The sequence below is a fragment of the Mobula birostris genome, chromosome 2, assembly GCF_030028105.1.
Source record: "Mobula birostris isolate sMobBir1 chromosome 2, sMobBir1.hap1, whole genome shotgun sequence".
Lineage (NCBI taxonomy): Eukaryota > Metazoa > Chordata > Chondrichthyes > Myliobatiformes > Myliobatidae > Mobula > Mobula birostris.
This window is the reverse complement of record NC_092371.1, coordinates 199112746-199118745: the sequence shown is the minus strand read 5'-3', so window position 1 is coordinate 199118745 and position 6000 is coordinate 199112746.

The window sequence follows — 6000 nt, the reverse complement described above, 5'->3', positions numbered from 1 at the left end:
ATGTAGAAAGATTTTTTCTATTTTTTGCTTGTAATAATTGGTAAAGAATGCAATGTCATATTTCTGATATTAGTGCAGTTATCATTGACAGGTTTCCAAAAATAGGGAAAATTACCTTCAGAGATATTCACTGGGAAGGTCCAATGCAATAATGGTGAAAGTAATAATCTTTTTCTCTAATTGTGTTAATGGTATTATTGAAAATCACTTCCAGGAATCTATCACATTCTGTTTGAACAGAACAATACAAACAAGATTTGCTTCCATTGATGGTCTGTAGTGCAGTGCTTCAGTAATAAATCCGTGGAAAGGCAATTGGGTAACACACACAAAATGCTGGAGGAACTCAGCAGGCCTTCTCATCTGGGAAAGGCAGTTGATGTGGTTTCCTCTTCATGTAGCTGCACATCTTGTAATTCCAGAAAACTTCCTCAATGTGACTCCAGATGTAGCAGAATCAATCTACAAGTCCCCAATCTTCAGTTCAGAATCCCATTGTTATAATTTTGCTCCATTTCTGGTTTGTAGAAAAAGCCACAAATACAGTTTATTTTTCCCCTTGATATGTTGTATATCAGTTGTGAACTCGGATATGCAAGCCTAGACATTTTATTGTCATCACACACTAAACTGTCAGAGGCATGCTTTAAAACACATTTTAATTATTAAAAATTAGAGTAAACTGTAATCTTCAGCCATAAATACACAGGTTCCTTAACCTTCATACAATTCATTCAATTACCATAAATGAGAAAGTATTGTAGCTTCTCTGCCAAAATGGTAGTTTTTCAATTTAACTCAGCGGGAGAAAGAAAATCATTACTCATTTCACGGCTAGTACATTGGAACTTCCAGGTGAATAGACCTGAAGATAATTTCCTCAATTTTTGGAAACCTGTCATTGATAATGGCAGCAATATCACAAACACATTGTGCATCCTTTACCAATTATTACAAACAAAATGAGTGCAGCATACACTTCAATCCAGGAATGACTTGTTTATAGGGGAGTTTTATATCAAATAGGCAAGTGCTGTCCATCTAAATTCCCTGAAGAGTCTTGTTGGGGAAGCCATACTTCTGATTTCTTCAATTTACACAAATTACTTTGCAAGCTGCAAGGACCACATGGTGTTATAATTTTATGCCAGTGATATTGAAATGCCTGCTAAATAGTTTGCAACTCAACACCAAGATAGATATAATTTTAAATGCTTAGCGATATCAGTGTGCAAACACACATACCCAAAGTACACTTTATTAGAAAGACAACTACCATATTTTTTGCAATATTTGAAGTTAAACAATATTAACTTCCACCAACAAAGCAAAAGCTTCTTGATTCATACTTAGGGCAATCCAGCAGTCTTCTAGTAATGTTAAAATCAGTTGGCAGACCAACAGAAGGTGCACTACTGCCACCTACTGAGCAGGAGCGTAGAGCAAAGTGCAAGGAAGTACACTCACTTCTATTTCCCCCTTCTCCAAAAACATCTCAAATAATATCAAAAAGTCTAATGCCTTTCAGAAAGTCAAATTTGCACCTTAATACATTACAGTGATGGCAGTGATATCCTAACTTATCCACGTTACACTGAGTCTGTCCCAAATATTTCAATCTAGCAATTTTGAAGTACCTGTTTTAATAAATATCAAAACGTGGAACAAATTGGAACACAGAATTACATAATCAGGGCATACTTCGACCAATTTAAAATCTAAAATGATAGCAACTATTTCAAATGTGAACATTGATACTTTGGTTAACTTTTCTTAATAGTTACCTGAAACTTTGAAACATAAACAGAAACACGTGAACTGTCACTAGATCTTTTGAACCATCTGTGCAGCTAAGAAACCATACTACCTGCCTTGCGTATATTACTGAACTATTTGTACCTGATATACAATCAATCTTTGTCTTAATCTTTCCTTGAAGGCTTAAATCAGCACCAGGCAAAGGAAAAAAATTCTGTGAAGTGGCAAAAAGAGGTAGACTGGAATCATAGTCCACATTAAACAACCCACGATTTTGTGCTCATTCATTTCCCATCCACTCAAAACTGAAAACCTTATAAATGAAGCGCTCCCAGCACTCTAATGTTCCCAATATTTGGATAATCTACTTTATGCCCTCTTACATTAACCAATAAACTAATGCTAACTGTAGCCTGTGTAGATAAAGGCAATTTCACCCATTTCTACCAGTAATGCAGAAACCAGGGATGATTTACTAGCATCATAGCACAATCTCAATACTTGAGCTTATCTAGGGGCTTTAAGACTGCAGGTGAGGCACATCCATCATTTAAAAAAGACAACAGTATCTGTTGCAGAGTTTAATGGCATTTGGCGGATCAACACCAGGTGCACTACCACCACCTAGAGAGTTGGAATGTGGAGCAAAGAGACGGGAAGTATACCCACTAAATCATTTAACATTGTATACACTTAACCAATATGTAAACAAGTATAACTTCTCTCCTTTTATACCTATCTACCAGTTGCGTTCCCACCATCCTCTGAATTTTATAACAATGCTGGCCTTTCTTTTCCTTATCCCAACTTTGTTGCCACAATAGACCTATTTAATAACGGCTTTCACCTCCCCCTTAAGCAAAGGCACCACTACATTTATATCCTTACTTTTAAGTGATCGTTGGGAAAGGAATCACACACAAAATGCTGGAGGAACTCAGCAGGCCAGGCAGCTATGGAAGAAAGTACAGTCAACGTTTCTGGCCAAGACCCTTCGGCAGGACTGGAGAGAGAAAAATGTGAGGAGTAGATTTAAAAGGTGGGGGAGGGGAGAGAGAAACACAAGGTGATAGGTGAAACCGTGAGGGGGGAGGGATGAAGTAAAGAGCCAGGAAGTTGATTGCTGAAAGAGATACAGGGCTGGAGAAGAGGAAGAGTCTGATAGGAGAGAACAGAAGGCAGTGGAAGAAGGAGGGGAGGAGCATCAGAGGGAGGCGATGGGCAGACAAGGAGATAAGGTGAGAGGGAAAAGGGAATGAGGAATGGTGAAGGAGAGTGGGTTGGGCCATTACCAGAAGCTGGAGAAGTCGATGTTCATGCCATTGGGTTGGAAGCTACCCAGACGGAATATAAGGTGTTGTACCTCCAACCTGAGTGTGGCCTTATCGTGACAGTAGAGGAGGCCATGGATTGACATATGGGAATGGGAAGTGGAATTAAAATGGGTGGCCACTGGGAGATCCCACTTCTTCTGATGGCTGCTTGGCCAGACAGTCTCCCAATCTACATTGGGTCTCACCAATATGCAGGAGGCCACACCGGACACAGTATATGACCCCAGCACCTCATCTGGAAGGACTGTTTGGGGCTCGGAATAGTAGTGAGGGAGGAGGTGTAGCATTTGTTCCACTTGCAAGGATAAGTGCCAGGAGGAAGATTAGTGGGGAGGGATGAATGGACAAGAAAGTCATGTAGGAAGCAATCCCAGCAGAAAACAGCAAGGGGGGGGGGGGTGTGGCGGGAAGATGTGCTTAGTGGTGGAATCTTATTGGAGAATATCTGCCACCTTGTTTCCTTCAACCTCAACATGGGCAGGAACTCATACGAACTGTATACACAGGCCTAGATCCTGCAGCCTCAACAGATGTTGTCCAACCTCAAGAAGAATGCCTGGCTTACAATTTTAGTTACCTATTTTAATAGGTGTTAAGATTGAGAATTAATCAGAGCATAAGTACATAATCAGGGTGTACTTCTTCAATTTATTCCAAGGTTAAAATGATAGCAACCATCTCAAACATGTATACTGATACTTTGCCTGATGATCTTAATAGTTACCTGAAACTTTGGAACATAAACAGAAGCACCTGTATGACTGGTCACTGGATCTTTTGAACTATTTATGTAGATATGTAAGAATCCGTAATACCTGCCTTGCATATATTGCTGAACTTCCTGTACCACTGATAAATAATCACTGAGGACCCATATCAACCACAAGCAAAGGGAAAAGCCAATGACAAATGACAGAAAGCAGTACACTAGGACCACAATCCACATTAAACAACACAAGATTTTGTGCCAATTCACCCAAAACTAAAGAGTTTACAAATGCAATGCTCCCAACCTTCTACTAATGTTACCAATATTGGATGACCAACTTTTATGTCCCATTATGTTAACCCAAAAAAAACCATTGCTAACTGTAACCTGTGTAGGAGTTAAGGTACTTCATCCATTTCTAATCAGTAATGCCAAAATTGGATATGATTTAATAGCACCACAACATAATCTCAATGCTTGAGCTTGAACTTTACCTAGGGGGCTTGACCACTGGCAAGGCTGACCCATACGCAATGCATGCATAATCAAAAACAGATCTGATTAAAGCAATATACATTTGTTTAAGTCACCTCCTACTCACACCCCAATCACACCCAACTAAGCACCTAAACACATTAAGGTTTTTTTTTTACACTTCTCTAGAATTTTATTCACATGCACATCCACATGCCCAGAAACTTTACCACTGAATCTTGTTTAAGAGATTTACCACATAACTGGAGATCAATTGTGGGTGTAATGTTCCTTTTGGAAAAACAAATACTGGAGTCTTTGCAACAGAAAAATTAAACCCCTACTGATATTCCCCATTCCTCATATTTCATTAATAGCTGCCTGCATTTTCCTAACTATATAATTTATATGCTTGCCTCTCTTCCACATCAGCATGTAATGATTTGGAAATGTCTGAGCCAATATTTAAGAAAATATCATTAATCATATTATTAAAAAGAAGTGGCTACACACACTCCCCTGTGGAGTCCCATTCCATCTCATACTCCTTCATGAATGTTGTTCCCACCCCAACTTGTATTTTTCTATCGCATAAAATCTTGAATCCAATTGAATATTCTACTACCACTCCCATCTTTTCCAGTTTAAGCAGCGAACCTTATGGTTGTAACATATCATAAGTTTTCTTTCCATCGAAGAAAACTGCTACTACTGACTCTTTATTAACTTGTCAGATTCCAAACTTAGCAGAGTCCACGGTCAATCTCCCTTTATGAAATCCAGATTGGTATACAGCTAATTCTCCACTACTTTCCACAGAATGAGAAAGCTTTGCTATAACTATTCGTTGCATTATCTTGCATACTTGTGAAGTTAGTGAAATAGGTCTGTAACTAGAAGGATCTGATTAATCCATACCACGTTTCAATATAGGGATAACAACCGCTATATTTCCAGGAAGAAGGAAGCTGCCCATCAATCCATATTGCATTGAAGAATTTAAAAACCAACACAAGTTTTGAGTCCAATAACTGTGTAAACATATTATAACAAACATTACCTTTCCCAGATGATGTCTGACCAGCACCATTAATAGCACTTTTTCAGAAAACGTAAATTCAACATCTAAGCAGGAACTGGAACATACTAATTTTTCCTCTGCAATCTGTGGATCGCTTGGCAAAACTATTTCTCTATAAGACCTTTCTTCTTTACTTAAATTGGCTGAACTATGTACACTGACATGTTTTTGCAATCAACTCTGCTTTTTCAGAGCCAGTAACTACAACCTTCTCCCTTCCATACAAAACCAGTAATGCATCAAGTTTTCTAACTTCCCCATTTTCTTTATCATACCTCAAACTTCCCCTACCTGGATCTCTTTCCCAATGCTATCACAGTACATTGTCCAATACATTTTCTTTGCCCTTCTCATTACTTTTCAAACTTTATCACGAGCTCTTTTATTTTGTATGAAATGATAATTTGATGAATCTTCGATAAATTTCTACTCTTAACTATTAGTTAACAGCTTCTAGCATTCTATTGTAAGATTAGAAAAACCATTAACTCCTTTGAGGTCCTTGTGAGGCATCACTAATAACTTCAAGAGTTGAGTCTTTTATTTTTAGATGCTTTTCTGGAGTTTTAATATAAACTAAAATTTTTATATCCTACTTTTAGTTAGTGCTGTATAACTTACCATATCTGCCATGGAAGTCAAAA